Raw genomic sequence first — 21,921 nt, forward strand, 5'->3', positions numbered from 1 at the left:
GAGGTTTGAAACCTTGCCCTAAATCATATTCATGGCATGTTTTCCTGCTTTACACTGCTGAGCTAGAAAGAGTAATCTGAATTATCTAAATGTATTCATTCGTTCATTCATTCATTCATTCATTCATTCATTCGAGATCGCCCACTATGTGTCAGATCTATGCTAGGGGCTAGAGAGACCCCAGTCCCTTTATTCACACGTTCAGTGAAGCGGGCCAACAATTGGTAGAGATGACAAGACTGTGATGAGAAAGAGAAGCAGGAGGGCTGTGGGGCTAGGATGCAGGGACAACCAGCCCAGCCTGGGAATCCAGGAAGGGTTCCCCAAGAAGGTAAGACTAGTGGAACAATTTTATCCATAATTCCTACAGAAGGACCCACCCAGAGGGTGGCCTAGTGATTCTTTCAGATTATGGCAACCCCAAAACCAGCTTCCCAGAAGCAAGCATGGTGCAGGGCCCATCCAGCCAGACTGCAGATAGCCTGCGCCTGGGAACCACCTCCAGAAAGCATGCTAATGACGGACCCCAGTCATCTGGACTTCCTGGCATCAGAATCTGTGGATAATACTGAAACATTAGTGTCTCAAACAGATTAGGCACTAGTAAGGAGTGGCACACCTCTCCTCCCACATCATGGGTTCCCAACTCTTGTCTGGTTTCTGAGTTCTGGAACCTGAGCCAACCATGACAGCTGCACTGGGTTCCTCCCCTGTATGCCAATCTCTTTATTTGAAGGAAAAGTAAATGCAAGAGAGCAGTTACTGATCTGGTCAATAATTCAGAGATTTCTAGGGCTGACATGGTGCTGGAACAACCAACCTGCTCATCGACAGGGGAGGAGGCTGTGGCCCAGACCAGGCAAGCCACCTGTCTCGTGTCATACAGCAGAACCAGCCCAGGACTCCTGACTCTAGTCTGGTGGTAATTCCTTTGTCCTAGCAGGGACCAGTGGAGAACCTTTTAGGAAAGGTCAGGATGCTGAAGAAAATGATTCTTGCCCATAGATTAGCTTCCTGTTTACCAAACTTTGCCTCCCCTCCTTACCTGCCCTCCCTGGCCAGGAGCCTGGCTGCACAGCTACTCTTTCTGCCTGTGACTTGCGCATCAACTCAATACTTAACCTCTTAGAGAGTTCTCCTTTCAAGCTTCATCCTCAGGGAAAAGGGACGCAGTTTCAAGGAAAAGTGCATATTGCATTTCTGCAGCCCCACATCTACTACCTGTGATTTCCCGTAGGGATAAAACCTGTGAATCAGTGGCCAGTGTGATCCTTGGATAATCCCTCAGTCACTGTGATTGGTTTGGGGATGGACATGTGAGCCCATCGGAGCCAATGAGATTCTGTAAAATGTTGAAGTTCAGTTACATGAGCCAATAAATTCCCTTTTGTTTAAGTGATTCTGGGTTGGGTTTCCTGGTACTTGCAACCTAAAGAGTCCTGAATGATGAAGTAATAAAAACAGTAACTCGAGTAATATTAATTGACTGCTTATCTGGGCTAGGTACTGTGTCAAGTTCTTCCATTTGTGAACTTATTTGGCATTCCCAGCAACTTTATGGGATATTCAATATTGTTGTCCTTACATTGTGCCTAGTGAGGTTAAAATAACTCAGACTGCTGCCAGCATGTAAATGACGAAGCTGGGCTTTGAACCTGAGCAGCCTGGCTCTAGAGCCCATGTTCTCAAACACAATGCAGTACTGCCCCTCGGCACATACTCTTTTCAGCTAGAGCCCCAGGAAGCTTCTCTTCCATTTGCTGGTCTGGTAGAGACACAGTTCCCAACTCAGTCAAATTCTCAAGAAGGACTAGATGAATTTCATTAGGTCTCCATGGAGAAGGCAGTTTGCTTGTGGAAATTCATCCTTCCCAGGGACCTGTCTACCACACTATGCCTGAACTTCTATCATTAGATATGTGTATCTTTGGATTGCTAATAGTAATTACGGTTATAATAATGACAGTTTTTACTTTTTTTTTTGAGACAGAGTTTCACTCTTGTTGCCCAGGCCGGAGAGCAATGGCACGATCTCGGCTCACCACAACCTCTGCCTCCTGGGTTCAAGCGATTCTCCTGCCTCAGCCTCCTGAGTAGCAGGGATTACAGGCACCTGTCACCACACCCAGCTTATTTTGTGTTTTTAATAGAGACGAGGTTTCTCTGTGTTGGTCAGCCAGGTCTTGAACTCCTGAACTCATGATCCACCTGCCTTGGCCTCCCAAAGTGCTGGGATTACAGGCGTGAGCCACCGCGCCCGGCTGACGGTTTTCACTTTTTAACATACCTGTTTCTTACCAGGCCTTTCTTTGAGCACTTTGTATATATTGTCTCATTCACTTCGTAGAGAAGAGGAAAATGAGGCCAACTATCATGTTGGAAGTCATAGAACAATGATGTATTCACTTCCTCAGAGTCTGCTGAAGGACACACCCTGGCTCCTGGCCTCTTGGGCCTGCAGTCTCCTGGAGGGAGAAGTGGGCAGGGGCTCAGTGAGCAGACCACCTGAGGATGGCCAAATGGAATCGCTGCTGCAACCACAGATGCTGGGCCAGAGAGGCGAATCAGGTCCCTTGGTCTGGCAGAGATCAAGAGTGAAAGCACAGATTTCTTAAGAGCCAGCAACTAGCAAAAAGTCCAGATGAAAGTACCCCAAAATGTTAATGCTGGATTTCTTTGCCGTTTGGGTTATTTGAGATACTTATTTTCAGTCTTTCATATCTTTGCTATATTTTATGCAATGAGCTGACTTACCCTTATAATTATAAAGAAAACAAAACAAAACAAAATGACAGCCCATTATGAAAATTATAGTAGGAACCAGTAATAAAAGGAATCAGGCATTCTTGGAGGTTCCTTGGAGTGGCTTCAGGGCCAGGGCAGGAGATGCTCAAAGTGAGCCTAAGCATCTTTTGCTGCCAACAGTGAAGAAGCGCACACACACACACACACACATGCAAACACACACAAAACCCAAACCCCTCAATGATAGGGACATAGGAGCCAACTGCAAGATCTCCCAGTAGCCAAAGGTGGAATAATTTGAGCAACAAAAGAAGTAAAATACGATTGGATTATAACCCAAAGTGTCAACATAAATATCCTTGAGCTCATATTAATATAAACAAATCTCTTATGCAGAATAATTCCCAATAATTCATGAAGATGGTTCACTCTCAAAGAGGGTCTATAACTTTCACTCCTTCAGTGTGAGTTGCACACAGTGACTTCCTTCCAAAGAGCCAAGAGAGGAAGGGAGAAAAATGATTTCACAGCAGAGAAACCTGACAAACACGACCTTAGCCAGGTGATCGAGGTCACCATCAGCAGTGGTAGGTTGTGTTGATAGCATGCACTCTTCAAATGATGTGATGTGAATGACACTTTACCTCTGTGCTCTTCCTTCCCAAACCCCAGTGCAATAATCAGAAAAGCTTCAGATAAGACCCAGTTGAGGGACATTCTACAGACATCTGCCCAATATCTCCTTAACATTGTCAAGGTCACCAAAACAGGGTCGCCTAAGAAACGGTCACAGCCAAGAGGAGTCTAAGGAGACACGCCTACTAAATGGAATGTGGGATCCTGAACTAGAAAAAGGACTTCAAGTAAAAACTCAGGAAGTCTGAGTTAAGTATAGACTTGAGCAAATAATAACATTGCAACATTGGTCCATTAGTGGTGACACTGGTTAACCTAAGCTGTTACCAACGGGGGTTGCCGGGTGTGCAGGATTTGGGAACTCTTTTACTATCTTTGAAGTTTTTCTGTAACTATAATTTAAAACTATTCTAAAATGAAAAGTTTGTTCTGAAAAAGCTAGATAGGAACAGAGCATGGCAGGAGAAACAGGCATATTACAAAGGCTTGGGATGATCTCTCAGGTCAGCTGAAAAAACGGTTTAACCCCCAGTGACTCTTTGACTTTTTTTCCAGGAAAAAAATCTAGATTTCTATAAATAAATCTGTCTGCTGGACTGGAAGGGGACAAGGTTATTGGACCTAACTGGCCTTCCCCAAATCCCACAGGGGCCTCATGGCAGTTAGATTCATTAATTCAGCATTTTCTAATGATTAACACTGATCAATAAGCCACTGGGTCTGTTCTTTAAATCAATTGCCCCATTAATGAGAATGAAAGCACCATTTTATTACCCAAGCCCTGGCCCTTTTGCAGAAAAGGCTTCTGGGGGTTCGGGCTTCCATTCCCCGTGCTGTGTATTAGGTTAATTACTCTCCCACTCAGGTCTTCCAAGCCTGATGCCTGTGACTTGGAACAAAATGAGCTGAAGGGAAAGACTTCTAGAAAAATGGGTTAGAGGCTTTCACCGAGTGAGACACTCAGTTAGTTCAGGAGTCAACTAAATTTTACCAAGGATCTTCTGAGTGCTCGGGCTGCTGCTCAAATGCTACCTCTGTAGAGAGACCTCCCTTTACCACCTTGTCTAAAATATCAGTTCCCCCATGCTCTCTTGCCCCTGCTTTAGTTTTCTTTGAAGTGTTTATCACTACTAGATGTTATAGTTAACTGTTTGTTTGTCTTTTTGCTTTGCTCCCCACTAAACTGAAAACCTCTTGAGGACAGGGCGCCTTGTCTGCCTTGTTCACCCCCAAAATATAGCCAATAGTAGATCTCAATAAATAGTTTTGAATAAAAGAATGCAGAGGGCCGGGTGTGGTGGCTCATGCCTGTAATCCTAGCACTTTGGAAGGCCGAGGTGGGTGGATTACCTGAGCTCAGGAGCTCGAGACCAGCCTGGACAACACAGTGAAACCCTGTCTTTACTAAATACTCAGGGTACAGAAATGAATGGGACTCAGACTCTACCCTCCCAGATCTTATAGTGCGGTGGGGAGATGAGCACTTTAACAAGGCAGAATTATAATGCAGAGAGGGGAATGCTAGGGAGGGGGCCAGTGAGAATTGAAGAGGGTAACTGAGCCTGTTTTGGGAGGTCAGGAAAACCTTCCTAGGAGAAGGGATATCTAAGATGACCTGCAGGTAGAGCAGACATGTGCCAGAAGAAAAGAAGAGAAACAGAGCTGTTCAGGCACAGAGTGCAGGATGTGCAAGAGTGGATGGGGATGCAGGAACAGGAGCCCATTTGTCGGCATGGCCAGAACAGAGTGTAGGGGGAGTCACAGGATGAAGCTGGAGACGTGGGCAGGGCAGATCACAAGGCCTTGGCAGTGTCTGGCTAACACTGAGGATGGGATCCAGGAGGTAGTGGGGACCTGTGGGAGAAAGTGGCATGGTCAAATTTGTCTTAGAAATATGACTTTGTTTGGAGTGTGTGGACAGGATTGGAGGAGAGTACAGACAGGGTTGAAGGAGGGTGTAGATAGGATTGGAGGACAGTATAGAAAGGGTGGTGGAAGGGAGGGTACACAGGGCTGGAGGAGGTGGCAGGAGTGAAGGCACAGGCCAGCTGGGAGCAGTGCAGAGATCCGTGAGACACGATGGTAAAGCTGCTGGGCCATGGTAGATGGGAAGGAGAAGAGAGAGATGTAGGTGCAGACTCTCAGAGGGCAGGATAAACAGGATTTGATTGATTAGGGGTGGAGGGGAGGAAATGTCAAGGTTGACTCCCAGGCCTCTGGTTTGGGGACCAGGATGTAGGTGGGGTCCCCTGAGTGGGGATCACTGAGGCAGGACAGACTGTAAGATGACCTAAGGGTGAATTTAGTTATATTTCTCAGGCAAGGTGCCTTTGATGAGAAATCCAGAACATTCTCTTTCTGTTCTTCTAACTCTGGCAGTGCCCAAACTCCTTGTCTTCTGTAGGAGAAACCCTGGATTTGGGCTAAAATCCCCCTTGGCTGGCCCGGTGTAGCTGCTGGGGGAGAGGCAGCTGGGTGGAGACGAAGCCCAGGCACCCCCCTTTCTCCTGCTGAAACCCAGCATGCACCAGCTTCAGCACAGTGGGAGAGCAGCCTCCGTCCATGGGACTCCGGCAAGTCCAAGTTGGAATAAGCAAGTGTGGGATGATTTAAAGGCTGGGACTTTAAAGTCAAATACCCCAGAATTTCAGTCTGGCTCAGATATTTAGCAACTGTGTGACCATGGACAAGTTATTCTGAGACTCAGGTCTCAGTCTGCCAAATGGAGCTGACATATTCCCTCGGGAGTCGTTGAGAGGATCAGAACCAACACCTGAGCCAGGATGATCTGAAATACCACATAGTGCTTCTTTCCCCGGTGTCTTCTTCCCTATCCCCTATTCCTGGTTCAAGAAGTGGTGAGATGGCCTCTCCCAGGTGTCCTCAGGGTGGCTTTTAGGCAAATGCCAAGAAAAAGAGAAGAGCAGCCATGAGCCCAGTTTTTGAGTTTTAAGGAAGACTTTGCAACTCCCATTCTTGGCTTTCCAAAGCCCAGTCCTTGAAATGCTCAAGCAATAAGTTGGATGCCTTAACCAATAGATCTTGAAGAATATGTGAGGGTGTGTGGGATAGGTTTTTCTCCAGGGAGTAGAGGAAGATTCTCTGGGCTGGAGGGAAAGGAGGATAGACAGAGGAGGAACAAAAGACTCAAATGCTGAGAGTGTTTCTGACTCCACTCTCTCTAGGACCAGGCGAGGGCTTTGGCCCATGATCTCGTGACGACAGAACCTAAGCTTTTAAGTAGGCTTTGAGATTCAGGACAAGTGGGCTTGGTGTCTCTTCCTGGGTGTAGCTTGGGGAGGTGGCAAAGCTTCTGGCTCTCCTCTACTCCAGGACTGTTTGGTGGCAGGAAGGCAGGAAAGGCCCCAGTTCTCAGATTGGAGAGGAGACTCTTGGGGAGATTAGCATCTCCTGGAGAAGGACAAGCAGAGACCTGGGCAGTCTTGGAAAGGCCTTGTGGTTCATCATGGAGGAAATGGGATGCTCTGGTGTATTCAGGGCTGCAGGCAGGAGAAATGTGGTTCCAGCACAGCCTTCAGTGACGGAGAGTCATTCCTCCCCCAGGTAGCTCTTTCCTCACTAGTGCCAGGACAGCTTGTAAATTCTCTAGTGGGAAGAGAAGGGAAAGAACACCCTACATAGACTGCAAACTCTTTGCACTGGCTGAGCTTACTGCAAATAAACTAAAACTAAAATATCCATGCCCAGCAGAATGAGGACCCAAGAAAGAAGTCAAGTTCAGTTACAGAAAAATAGAAGCTACCTTTCTGCAATACCTGGACTGGATGCCTGAAGTCTGCTACCTACAGTGTGTCTACATTCAGTAAATGCTGGCTATGCTCATTTGATAGTGGATTGGTGTCTTCCCCTGACTGGAGTGCAGATGGCAAGAAGGAGCCTCCACTGTGTCTACAGCCAGGCCTGGAGACAAGCAGTGACTGCTGCGTTGTACTCAAACCTTGCAAGGAAAGGTCTATGTTGTACACACTGAGAGGAGAACCAAGAAGTAGAAATTGATGTTGGAAAGATGTGTGAGTTCCTCCCGGGCAGGTTGGGGTCTGATTCCTTTTGCAATCTGTGGCATTCAGCACAGCCTCGATATCCAATATATATTTGTGGGTTCAAAAATGAGCATGTGCTGAATGAATGAACGAGTGGGTAGGTGTGAACCATATGCTTTTATGTTGAATTGCAGCGATGAGAAGGGTATAATATGGGGCTGGGGGAGCAGTAGCCCATGTGTCTTTTTGGCCTCAGCCCCTTTGCTCTCCTGGAGATCAGGCAAGTCCTCTGCTGGGTCAGGAATGCAGCTGCTGAAGGCCCCGGGGGAGGTGCAGAACTCGCATCTAACCTCACTGCTTGTGATCTTAAGACCTCTGCTCCTGTTCACCCAAACAAACCATGGATGGCAGCATCTTTGGGATTCCCCAACTCCTAAAACTGTGGAGATGGCAAGGGTCTCAGATGCCATCTAACATCACTCTCTCATTTTGCAGGCCAGGAAACGTCAGACCTACCTTGGCCAAGGTCAGACAGGAAACTGTGATGGATGTGACATTCTGAGTCACGCATGTCAATGTACATGCAGAAACACATACCCACGTGTCCCCACACGCACCGCAGTGGAACACACAGACCCCTGTGTGGGCCCCCCGACATGTGCTTCCCATCATGGATGCCCTCAAATGTGGAACTCAAGCCTCACCTATCCTCTCCTTTGAGCTCCAGACTCATGCCGTCTCCTCAACCTTTCCACCTGGGTGGCTGACAGGGTGCTCAAACATATCAGGTCCCAAACAAACCCTTGATTTCTGTCTCACCAAATGCCCCTGAACTGATCTTCCAGAATATGCCCATTCTATGACATCAGCCACCTAGGTGTCATCTGAGAGCATTCTCCTTCCTCACCCTTCCAGTCCCCAGGGAAATCCTCTGCAGGCCCCGTTGGCTCCATCTCTGAGATAAATCCCAAACCTCGACTTGGTAATCTCACTGGTTCTTTTGCCACGTGAGCTTTCTCTGTGAACAGCGAGCCCATGCTGGCTCCTGTCCAGGACACACAGCAGTGAAGACACAAGAGTGGCCAAGGACAAGTCTGCTGAGCTCTGCTGGGCACAGAAGGAGGGATAGACTGGGCACAGCGGGAGGTCGGGGAGTTCCACTGGTCAGGAGCCTGGAGCTCCACCTTGGTGGGACTCTGGGGGCCATTTGACAAGAAGAAGTAGGGGACCCCTCCCTTTCTTCCCATGTCGCTAGAGGCAGACACTAAGCCCAGGGTTGAAATCCACAAATGGGTGAGACGGGAACATGGGACAGGCCTGGAGTCCTGGTCTCCCCTCACCCTAGCTCTTCAGCTGCCACCCAGCTAGTCGGGGAAGGACATAGGAACAAATATCATTAGCTAGGTGTCTCCTGGCAGAAACCATAAATCACAAAAAGTGTTATGCTCCAAACCCAGACTGGCACCGCACTGTGATTTACTTTAAGTAGACAAATGAAAGTTTTTTTATAAAAATCATTCTCCTTTAAATATTAAGGGGGGAAAGTTTTCCATTTTCTTTGGTATGGTTTTTATTATATCTTGAGGGCAAAGACTTCCAATTTCAAAATGGAAATCAATGAGAAACATGATTGAATTTAGGAAACATGGTTTTACAGCCAACAGTTTTGGGCTGTGCCAGAAGTTCTGAAGGCTATAACTATATCTATAATTCATACTAATATTTTGAGGATTTGAAAAGCAGCTGGGTCTTAGTTTCCTGAGAAGCTAACTTCAAGTTGGTAATGTCCTATGTTCTTTGGGAGCCAGAGATACCTTTAGACGAGCTTATTTCCTTGCGTCTTTCTTCATGCTCCTCCCACCTCTGTGGGCCATGGGAACGGTTAGATGGGCTAATGTGCCTAAGAAAATAGGCCAGAATAAGCAATAAATGGCAGCTCTTATGATCATTCTACTCCTCGAAGGAGCTCAAAGGGGCCAGGAAAAAATTCGGGGGCCTATCATGAGATGAATGGTGGAGATCTGAGGACACAGAAGCAGTTCCATTAAAAATAATGCCAAAAACTGAAATTACTTTTGCACTCACCTAATAATAGTCAAAGGTCTCATCTCAAAGTTAGGGTTCTGAGAGAAGATGAAAACACAGGACAAAAAAGCAAGGAGTCTTGTTCCAAGGCTGGTTCCAGATAAAAAGCAGAGTATTCCTGAGCTGTGCATGTTAACTCCTCATTGCCTCCGTAAATTTTTAACATTTTGAATCTGCAAGATTCTGGGAAGTCCTGAGGAAAGATCTCTCTATAGAAAGAAGGAGAAAGGGAGAAAGGAAGGAGAGACTCTGCCAAAAAGTGTTAATGATGCTTCTCTCCATGCGGTAGGAATTCAGGCGATGTGGTTTTTCTTCCTTCTACTCGCTGTATTTCTCAAATTTTCCATAGCAGACATATATTGCATTTATAATAAAGGCCAAGATTCCTGCACTGTCCCTTGTATTCTCCCCTACTCCCACCCATGCCTTTGTTATAAGTCCCTCTAAAGTATACTAATTTGAGTGTCCCTCTGTTTCTTGTGGGGATCCTGACACCCACCCACCATGAATGGAAGGTAATTGTGACCGTGAAGAGAGCAAAGCAAAATGATACTGTGAAGTCCTAGTGAGAGGCGGCTGCTTTCCAAAGGCTCTTAGGACAATGCCCACCTACTTTGGGTTAAAAAAAAAAAAGTGATCAGAGAAGACTAGCTCATATTAGACAAGGATTAAAGTCACGCAGGCAAGAAGTACCACTTGGTCCTCGAGCAGTCAGGACTGAGAGGCTAGGAAAGGAGTCCCTCAGTGCCTGTCTCAATGCTTTTGATGCTGGGCCCGGGTACCACCGAAATAAGCTCACAAACCAGAGGCCCCATGACTTTGGAAACATCAACTTAGATGGCTGCTTGTGATCTGTCAGCTGTGAGGCTGTCTCAGTTTCTAGGCTCCCAAACAGGAGCCTGAGAATGGTTATATGTTCAGACCCATCGTGGAAAACATGGCTGTCTTGGGAATTTGGGACTGGTGCAGTCTTTGCTGTCTTGGGAATTTGGGACTGGTGCAGTCTTTGCAGTGACCGTCTCAAATGCAAATCTGATGGAATCACTTGGCTCCACTGATTTCTTCTTCCATTCTCTTGCTCACTCACCAAGTATGTCTCATGCTGCTGCTGTGGCCTGGATGCTGTGCTAGACTCTGCAGCTTCAATGGTTCACAGGACAGACCCTTCCTCTGCAGCCCACTACCAGCAGGAAGGGCAGGTCTGTACACACGATGAGATCTGTGTGATTCTCCCCTCTCCCTCTGCGTCCAAAACTCATCTGCCATCTCTAGGAAAAGCGATCTCTACGAGCTGTAGTTTGAATACTTGTCCCCTCAAAAACTCACGTTGAAACTCAATCTCCAATGTGGCAGTATTGCGAGGTAGAATCTTTATGAGGTAAATCTATTCATGGGTTAATGATTTAATGGATTATTTGTGGAGTGGGACTGGTGGCTTTTTAGGAGAAATCTGAGCTAGCACACTCAGCCCCCTCACCATATGATGCCCTGTGCTGCTTTGGGACTATGCAGAGAGTACCTGCCCCCAGCAAGAAGGGCTCACCAGATGTGCTGCCTCAACCTGGGACTTCCAAGCCTCCATAACCATAAGAAATAAATTCCTTTTCTTTATAAATTGCCTAGTTTCAGGTGTTCTAAGCAACAGAAAAGGGACTGAGACACTATGTAACATCCTATTCTCTTTTACTTCTTTGGTGGAATCCCCCATGCTATTCTTTTTGGTCTTTGTGCATTTGCTTATACTGATCCCTCTGCCTGCAATGCCTTTCCTTTAGGTTCAACTGAGGTGATACCTCCTCCCTCTAGGTCCCTGCTTAGATAACTCTTAGAGAGCCTCGTGAGGACTGTATCCCAGCAGGTATCACATCTGTGTCCCTGTGTCCTGCCCTGGGTTTTGAATGTTTTGAGGCCATAGCCTGGGTATTATATTCATTTCTCAGCATGCCTGGAGTCCAGCAGCAGGTCTGGCATGGGTTGTTGTGCAGTCAAGGTTTGCTGAGTGGCTGAGTGACTGTGAGGACGTCCAGTGCTGTGCAGCCTGGTGGGAAGGTCATCTGATTGCACCAGTCTGCAGGTACACACGTGTACTCTTACAGCAGCTTGTTTTGACTAGCTCCAAAGTCTGTCTCACTCTTTTTAACCAAAAACTTACCCCCAACAGTTGGAGATCTTAGGGGATGGGATAGGTTATTTCTGTAGGAGCTGGGGAAGTGTCAGGGACCTAGAATGATGTGGGGAAGCTGTCCATCCTCGGGAAAGGGTTAATCTCAAGGGTTGTCAGGGGCATTTGACATGGAGCCACAGAGCTGGAGGGCCCATAGAGGCCCATCAAGCCAACCAGCACCTTCCAGATGGAAACTGAGGCCTAAGCCAAGGCAGTGGTGGGTGCCTGCCCTAAGGAGTGGGTGACAGAGCTGGGACTCGAAACCAGAGCTCTTGGCCCCCTCCCCACCCCCATTTCCCAGGACTTGGAAGCCCTGAGTCGGGGCCTCCACTCATATTCGAAAGACTTACTGAGTTGGCTGGGCATGGTGGCTCACACCTGTAATCCCAGGACTTTGGGAGGTTGAGGCGCACAGATCACCTGAGGTCAGGAGTTCAAGACCAGCGTGGCCAACATGGTGAAACCCCATCTCTACTAAAAATACAAAAATTAGCCAGGCATGGTGGCTCATGCCTGTAGTTCCAGCTACTCAGGAGGCTGAGGCAGGAGAATTGCTTGAACCTGGGAGGTGGAAGTTGCAGTGAACTGAGATCATGCCACTGCACTCCAGCCTAGGTGACAGAGTGAGGCTCAGTCTCCAAAAAAAAAAAAAAAAGAAAGAAAGAAAGAAAAAAAAAGAAAAGAAAAGAGAGACTTACTGAGTCATGTCTGTGCACATGGACAGCCAGAGTGAAGCTGATGTTCTAAGCATGGGGACAGGAATAGGGGTGGGCATGGGTGAGGGCCACAGCGGGAGCCAAGGGCCTTGCTGACCTGTGGCTCCCTCCTGTGTGCATTGTTAAAGGGACAGTGGGAAGCAGCCATGCAGTCATTAGGATGATGCTCCACAGTCCTGCTTGAACTCTACTGGCTACTCGAGGTAGAAGGTGGAGGAAAATGTCTATGAGATGGTGACTGTGCTGGATGGTCCCCATTTGCCCCTCCACGTCCACTCTGCTCTCTGCCCCTGGAAGCTCATCTTCATGGATGGCATCTCCCAGGCTCCCACGACCTCTAGCTTCTAACAGGATGCAGCTGGTGGGAAGTTGTGGGTACTCACAGGGTCTTTATTGTCCAGCTCTTTCCTGTTGAGTTGGGGACTGACAGCAGCAGCCGAGGCTCACGCTGGGTGGCCCTGACCTACAGCACAGGTCTCTCTGGGTTCTGCCCTTCAGGCTCAGGGATGGTAGTAGCTTCCTGCTACTAGTTCTGGGGCATTTTACACTCTCTCGTCTTTCTCTTAACCCCTCCCACACTTCTATAAACAGCCTTCATAAAACTCCCTGCAGATATAGGCCTGGGATTGTCACAAGGACTTAAAATTGCAATTAATTCTTGTGTGTTTCTTGCACACTTGGTGTGTGCACTGAGCTTCATTCTGGGAAAACTGAGAGGAAGCTGTTCACAGGGCCCATATAGGCACTCCATCAACTGAAGCTTTGCCTATTATTAGAACAGTGTTCCCAGTGACTTGGAGCACTTAGAGGTCACATCCTCCCTGGCCTTGTCCCTCAGAGTCATGCTACTCTCGCCACTTGGAGAAGGCAGGTTGGCAAGAGGTCAGAATTCTGAGCCTTGGAGTACAAGGAAGGTCAGTACCCAGCCTGTTTTGCCCTCTCTTCCTCTCTCCCACCTCAACCTCATACTAGCCCTTTGGGGCCCAAAGCCTTTCCAGGGCTGTTGGAAAGCTTTCTCCTATGCACAGATTTTTCTAATTTCTTGCCAGGTGGCCAAACCATTGGTCAATGAGTAAGATGACTGATTGGTTTGAGAGAGGCTGGCTTCTCGAATAGGATTTCCCCCCACAGCAGGAACATGGTAATTAAACTTGGCTATGGTTGGGGGAACAAAGTTTCCCCAAGCAGAATGTCAATTCTCAGACCACGGTGTAAGTCAGAAGTGGAGTGGAAACAGGGTTATGGTCCTAGCACTGAAAGCCATTTCTCCTCTGCTCTGACACACCAAGGAGAGGCAAGAGCAGACTGAACCACCTGAAACTGGGAAAGAAGTCAGCTTTGCAGATCTCAATAAACTCCAAATACCTCGCAACACATCTAGGACCTGCCTTGGTGAAGGTGGGCCTAGAAATTGCTATTGGCCAACTGTGGCTGGAACCACATCATACTCTTTGGTCTTGGTTTGATGCATGTGAATTTAACCAGAGCAAAATGGGATCTGGAGAGAACTGAGCTTTGCCAGCTAAAGCAATTCTCCAGAGTGAATTATGCCTTCCCTGGCCTTGGCTTCCACGTGTCTCCTCTAGGTAAGCATCTCACTGGGCCGAGTGTGACCTGCATATTAACATACATTGAAAATCTGTCATTTTTACGCAACATGGCCCTGAATGCACTCTGACTTCCTCATCTAATGCACAACTAAAGAAGGAGAAATTTCTCCCAACAAATTGGGAAAAATATTAGTTTTTTTGGATGTATTTTGAGTTGGCATATTTACATGCATTTTAAGAATGACTTAAGATATTTTGAAGATAACTTTGAGTATACCCAATTTTTATCTTTTGTGCTGACTCCAGAGCCACTTAAATCATTATTTTATAATATGTTTTATCCAGCCAACTTACAGACCCTTATTTTTATAAGTGGTAATGATGCAAACTTGATTCTGGCTCATTTTTGAATTGTTCTGAATTTAAGATTGGCAAGCTCCAAAATAATGGTTTTATGATACACCTTATAAATACAGTTCAGAACCAGGTACTGTTAACAGTCTTACGTTAGCTTAACATTATCTTACTGTATTCCAAAAGCATAAAGAAAATTTCTGTTCACACCATTAACCAGATGATGTGAATGCAAGTCATGTACCTAAGTGTGAAACTACTGACTGCAAGCATACTCTGGAAATTAGTTAACATTGTAATTTTTGCCAACAAATGGCTAACCTAATTTACCCACAGGTGGATTTGAGCTGTATCCAGATGCTTGATATGCAGGTAAATCATGGGTAATATCTGCATAGGAAAGAGTAATGAACAAATCCAACAGTAGCTGGAACGAATACTTTGCTTTAAGTAATATCTTTTACCCTCATTAAATACATTAATATTCATGGGTAAATGATTATCTATATGCATTTCCTACTGTAATGACCCAGATTCAGCCAATGCTCCCCCTTTTAAAATGGATACCCAGTATCACAGTACAACACAATTTTATTGTGACTAGAATAGTACATATAATGTATAGATTTATTACCTCTTTGTGGACATGACTAGATTGTGAGCTCCTTTGGGGCTTTGGTTGCATTTTACCCTTTGGAGCACCCCCCATGGCCCTGAAGCACAGTGCTGGCACAGAGTAGGTGCTCAGCAATGCTCAGTATGTGGAAAACGGGTGCCTGGGTCAATGGCATGGATCCTCCACAGCAGAAGAGCTCAGAAAAGGCAGCTCACAGTGGCTGCAGGGACCAGGGCAGCCTTCTCCAAGAAGGTGGGACAAAGCTGAGCCCCAGAGAAGGGCAAGGCTTGGCACTGGTGAATGCAGTGCAGAGGGTGCTTCAGAATGAGAGGAGGGATTGACAGACTTGGGCACTGGTGCAGAGGTTGGAAAGTGAAAAGGATGGTGTGACCTTTGTAGAAGATGAATTGCCAGATGAAGGGGACCACTGTGGGCTTGTCAGATTAGCACCCTGCTTTCTAGGAAATGTCTTCCCCCAATTCAAATGATTTTAGTGAAAATTTCAATATTCCTGCAATATGAGCTCCTCCTGGCCAGCAGATGCTTGGTTCAGGGTGGGAGTGGAAGGCTGGAGCTAAGGGCATCAATTCACCCTCTTCTGGGAGGCCAGGCTTCTGGTATACACCTGGAGTTACTGGTGGCCACATTCTGCCATGGATATTGGAAAAATGACAGCATGTCTACAGGTAAAGGGAAACAAGCAGAGATGAGAGAGAGAGAAACAGAGAGAGAGAGAGAGAGAGGGAGAGTGAGCTTCCTGAATGCTGTGCCACTCCAGGCCCTGGTTCCACGTGAGGCCCTCTTGCCATCCTCCATCAGAATGCCTCTGAGAAGTCCCTCTTTTTGGCTTAAGATAAGTAGAGCTGGTTTCTGTTACTTGGCACTAAATTAGAGATTTTTACATTCATTTGTAGCCTGAAGCTGGATTGGGCAGAGAGGGCATCACAAATTATTGCCCAAAACCAAGTCTCAACTCCAGAATAGCCTCAGAGATGCATATTTGATGATGATGATGATGATGAAGAGTGAGGAGAAGGAAGCAAAGGAGAAGATATGTTCATGATGCCACTTTCTGCTCTTTCCAAGGACACTGGGCTGATCACCACTGGGTAGCAACAATGCTTGCTGAAGCCTCAGTCCAGCCAGGTGGAGAGTTTTCTGAATTCCTTATGGACACACGGCAAGATGCAAAATTCCAAGTCCAGAAACTGTGACAGATGCCATCCCTCTTGGCTCATATTGAAATAAATGGGGTTCATAGCTGGGCTGACTTTTCTCCAATTGCTGTCTGCATGCCCAGCAGTCTGGTCCCCTACTCCTTTCCCTTGGGGTGGGTGGATGCAGGCCTAGACCTTCACTCCTTCCCCTGACTCAGCTGTGTGCTCTCTCACCCCAAACAAGAAAAATGAAAAGCGAAAATCTGGGCCTAATGACTTTCAGAATCAACCTAAATGTCTGTCAGCTCCAGGAAGGCAGGAAGTGTGCCTTTGTTTTTTTGTTGGTTTTGCAGGGTAAAGGTGGGGGATGCACCCAGGGTTTGCTGAACCACTCAGAACTCAGGTTTTCCCATCTGTAAAATGGGACAGCAGTGCCTGTCTTTCTACAGGGATGTTTTAATAACAAAAACAGAGCTGATGTATATAAAGGCACAAGCATATGCCTGACATGCTATAGGCATGTAAGTAAATGTTAGTCCCATCTCTGTCCCAGCAGGGACCCTAGAGCCTGACATGGAACATCACTTGAGCAAGCACACATGAAAACCTGTAGGCTTCCACAATCCAGTGCACACATGAAAACCTGTAGGCTTCCACAATCCAGTGTACACATGAAAACCTGTAGGCTTCCACAATCCAGTGCTCACATGAAAACCTGTAGCCTTCCACAATCCAGTGCTCACATGAAAACCTGTAGCCTTCCACAATCCAGTGCACACATGAAAACCTGTAGCCTTCCACAATCCAGTGCACACATGAAAACCTGTAGCCTTCCACAATCCAGTGCTCACATGAAAACCTGTAGCCTTCCACAATCCAGTGCTTTACTGTTTACCCTAGGTGAGCAACGCCCCCTTTCCTCTGTTTCTGGCTACCACAGATGAAACCCAATGACTTCAGGTCCCCTTCCCTCCCCTCTTCTCCCCTCTTGTCCCCTTCCCTTCCCTTTCTTTCTTTTTTATTTTTTTTGAGAAAGAGTCTCAATCTGTTGCCCAGGCTAGAATGCAGTGGTTCAATCTGGGCTCACTGCAACCTCTGCCTCTTGGGCTGAAGCTATCCTCCCACCTCAGCCTCCCGAGTAGCTGAAACTATAAGCATGTGTCATCACACTTGGCTAACTTTTTGTATTTTTAGTAGAGATGGGGCTTTTCCATGTTGCCCAGGCTGGTCTTGAACTCCTGGGCTCAAGCAAATCATTCACCTCGGCCTCCCATGGTGCTGGGATTACAGGCACTAGCTACACACTGGTCAGCTTCAGGTCTTCTAATCTTGGCCACTAGAAGTTCCTTTCCCTAACCTGGCAACCAGGCACTCATGCTGCACTCTCCTCTTTGTCTTCCTCTCTCTGTTTCCCCCTCCCCCACAGCCAGCTAGCTCCTTCATCGCTCACCCTGACAGCCACAAACGCCTATTTATTTGCCGAGTAACTTCCTGGTGGTTTAATATCCCCTTGAATTACTGTACAATCTCTTTCAAGTTATATTTGATTATTTTTCACATTTAAAAACATGAACACAATTACCCAACAGTGGCACGTGCCCTTACAGTCAGAAATAAAATAGTATTGCAATACGATATATGCATCTTAGACAAGTAGTCAGTCCCTGGAAATTATGTCTCCAGCGTGGAGAGAGATCTGCAGTGATAGGTACCATATAAATGCATATGAGACAATAAATAGTTACAAAGGGAGAGGATGCTGAATAATTAATCCACCCGCCTCTCCAGGAACGTTCTTTATAAATCTGTCCTAGGCGTTCATTTGTTTTTTTACGGAAGCAAATATTTAAAAGTAAAGAATAAGTAATGTGCAGGAAGGAGACATAAAAAGAAAACAATCAGCTGCGGGGGTGGCAGTAGAAGATTATAGATGGCAAGGGCTCCAAGATGGCTGCACCACTGACCGATGGCATTTGCTAAGGAGACGCCCGGGGGACAGGACGGGGTTGTTCACTGTGGAGACAGTCTTGGCTTGAGGTCAGATCTAAGCATTAGGCATTCATGCTGGGTTAATGCCATAGACTTCTTATTAGGCCCAAGTCTGTGTGTAGCTGGAGAAGGAAAAACCCATAGGGACACATTTAGAAAGTTCTAGAACCCACCTGCCTTCCCTTGATACAGATGGGACTCTAAGAATCACGGGATAAGAAAAGGATTTAATATGGTCCACTCCAAGCCTCGGCTTTGATTCACATCCCTCCTGTGAGGGGTACCCACTGCTTCCCTTGGTGACTTGTCTAGTTTATCTCTGGGAGCCCTGACTGTTAGAAGGTTCTTCTGATGGAGTCCAGAGTTGTCTCCATGAGATCCATCTTTCCCTAGTTGTCCCCTAAGAGCCAAGAATAGCCCACACCCTCTGCCCTTCAGAGGCAGAGATCAAGCCCTACTCACCCCTTCTCCGGGCTTTGGGCCTAAATTTCCCCTGATCTGAAATTCCTTTGGGTTTGGAAGCTCCTTATTAGAATGTGGTCTTTGTACAGTCATTCATTCCTTAGTGGAAAATAGAGTTGTTATTCTCCTTGTATATTTTAGATCCACATGTTTTATCAGATGCTTTGCAAATATTTCCTCTCATATTGTGGCTTGCCTTTTCCCTTTAATAGTGTCTTTTGGAGCAGAAGTTTAAAATTTTGATGAAATCCAATTTATTAATGGAGAGCTGGTGGGGTATAAAATGCTACATCTACTTTGGAAAATCCTAAGTTTGTAATTTCTTAAAAAGTTAAGGGTTCACCCATCATGTGATCCAGCAATTCCACTCCTAGGTATTTACCCAAGAGGAATGAAAGCATTTCCACATACAGATTTGTACATGAATAGCATAGTAGCTTTATTAGTAATAGTCAAAAGTTGGAATTGTCTATAAATAGGTGAATGAATAAGCCTACTGTGGTATATCCATACAAAGAAATACTACAATTCTACTTAGCAATAAAAAGGAATGAAGTATTCAGTTATACAACGTGAATGAGTCCCAAAATAATGCAGAATAAAAGAAGACAGACAAGAATGCATACCACATGGCTGATTTAGATAAAACTCTAGAAAATGTATACTACTCTGCAGTGACGGGAAGCAGATCAGTGTTACCTGAGGTGGGGGATGGCGGGGTGGGTGGGATGGATGGTGGGATTAAAAAGGACATGAAGAAATTTTGGGGGATGATAGTTATATTCATATATCGATTGTGGCGATTTCATAGGTGTAGCCATATGTCCAGACTAATAAAATCAGATATGTTAAATATGCACAATGTTTTTTATTTCAATTATATTTCAATATATCTGATTTTTTTTATAAAAAGGAATTTGAATATTATTGAATTTGACCTTAAAGGGTATCTAATCTATAACCCTTAGCAATATTTCTTAAAATTCCCTTTTGTCTCCCCTCTGATATTCTTCCTTCTCCCAACTGCACAGCGGCCGCTCATGCTGTGAAGCACAAGAGGGCTCCCCAGGGCACCCCTCCTTTGGGACTTTTCTGGCTCTCTTTCCTGGTTCTCTTTCCCTTACTTACCCCCAACTTCTTTTTATTATGAAGAACAATTGAGCCTCTCTGGCTTGTTTTCCAATCTTCTTTCACTCCACCTGTCCCTTACCTGACCTTTTCATGACAAAGAAAAGACAAGATGTCACCTTGCCTCCCTCCTGCCTCACTTCCTGTTTCTCTGCCACATTAAAAAAGCCTGAGTACCTGCTTGGTTACAACAGGATTGTACAAGAATGGAGAGGCTGGGTGGTGAACAGGTCAGTGCTCCTCCTAATCTAAGAAATGCCTTTGTGTGAGTTAGAAAATGATGCTCAGGCTGAATGGATGAATTTGAAAACTACTTCCCACTGGACAGATCCAGACTTGTAAGCACTGGATTTGGGGAATAGATGAATCAATATCTGAATTAAAAGATGCTTCCTCTCTCTGGGTAGAGACAGAGCCTGCACCAGGATGCATGGCTTGGGGAGCAGAGCATGGCTGGATTTCAGCTCCCACTCACTCCTTCATCAAGAGCCTTTGTTCAGTGCATAAACTAAACAATGGACCATGGATGCCATGGAACAAAAGTTTGGAAGGCAGGCAAAATAAAATATTCTTAAGAAGAGAGGAAAGTTGAGAAAACCACTTGATAGTAAATCTTGTTCCCATATCTATTTTTATTTTCATTTTGCATAAAATGAGTTTATTCATTCAACCATTGAGAGCTGTTTAAATTGATTCCAGTTTTTGCTGTTGAAATCATACTGCAACAAATGTTTTTGCATTTATCTCTTAAAAAATGTGTTCAACAAGAATTTTTTAGGGTCAATACTTAATAGTGCATTTTTAGGCCATTTTGGGGTCATATTTAACTTTTCTAGGCATTTCCAAACTATTTACAAAGTAGATACACCAATTTTCTTTTCCAACGTGTAAGAGTTCCTGTTGCTCCATATTTTCATCAATTCTTTATTAAATTTCTTAATTCTTGTCAACATACTGGTTATGAAATTATAGCTCACTGTGTTCTTTCTTGATTAATAAACTTTATTTTTTAGAGTAGTTTTAGGCTCACAGCAAAATTGAGTAGGAAGTAGAAGAGTTCCCATATACTCCCTACTCCCACACATGCACAGCTTCTCCCACCATCAACATCCTGCACCAGGATGAAGCATTTGTAACAACTGATGAATCTATAATGACACATCACTATCACCCAGTGTCCATAGTTTACATTAGGGTTCACTCCTGGTACACTCTATGTGTTTTGACAAATGAATTACGGCATATGTCTACCATTGTAGTAGCAAACAGAACTGTTTCACTGCTCTAAAAATCCTTTGTGCTCCACCTAGTCATCCCTTCCTCCCCACAAACCCTGGAAACCAGCAATCTTTTTCCTGTTCCCATAGTTTTGCTTTTTTCCACAATGTTACATGGTTGGAACCATGATTGGCTTTTTTCACTTAGTAATGTGCATTTATGGTTCCTTCATGCCTTCTACTGGCTTGATAGCTCATTTCTTTTTAGTCTTGAGTGATATTCTACTGCCAGGATGCACCAGCATTTATTTATCCGTTTGTTCACTGAAGGACATCTTGGTGGCCTACAAGTTTTGTCAATTATGAATAAAGCTGCTGTAAACATCCACATGCAGGTTTCTGTGTGAACACAAGTTTGTGGTTCACTTGGGTAAATACCAAAGGGCATGACTGATGAATCTTATGGTAAGAGTCTGTTTAGTTTTGTAAGAAGCTGCCAAACTGTCTTCCGAAGCAACTGTACTGTTTTGCACAGTCCCATGAAGCACTGATGAGAGTTCCTGTTTCTCCACATTCTCACCTACATTTTGTGTTGTCAAGTGTTTTGGATATTGGCCATTCTATGAGTACTGTAGCGGCATCTCATCACTGTTTTAATTAGCAATTCCCTAATGACATATGTGGAGCATTTTTTCATATGCTTACTTGCCATCTGTATATCTTCCTTGGTGAAATGTCTGTTAGGGTCTTCTCATTTTTGAATCAGATTTTTAATTTTCTTATCATTGATTTTTAAGAGTTCTTTGTATGCCTTGAATAATAGTCCTTTATCAGATATATATTTTTTCAAATATTTTTTTCCCAGTCTGTGGCTTGTTTTCTCATTCTCTTAACGTTGCCTTTTACAGGGCAGAGGTTTAAATTTTAATGAATTCCAACTTCTCAATTATTTGTTTCATGGATTGTGCCTTTGGTGTTATATCTAGAAAGTCATTGCCATACCCAGAATCTTCTAGATTTTATTCCATGTTATATTCTAGGAGTTTTATAGTTTTGTATCTTATATTTAGATCTATGATCCATTTTGAGTTAGTTATTATG

At 45.3% G+C, this 21,921-nt stretch overlaps 1 protein-coding gene across 7 annotated transcripts in view; it reads right to left on the minus strand.

Moving 5' to 3' along the window:
• The window catches only part of KCNIP1 (Kv channel interacting protein 1), a 392,942-nt gene that overhangs the window by 74,184 nt on the left and 296,837 nt on the right, over positions 1–21,921 (minus strand). The window lies entirely within an intron of this gene.

This window comes from Mandrillus leucophaeus, unplaced genomic scaffold (assembly GCF_000951045.1).
Source record: "Mandrillus leucophaeus isolate KB7577 unplaced genomic scaffold, Mleu.le_1.0 Scaffold855, whole genome shotgun sequence".
NCBI classification, from domain to species: domain Eukaryota; kingdom Metazoa; phylum Chordata; class Mammalia; order Primates; family Cercopithecidae; genus Mandrillus; species Mandrillus leucophaeus.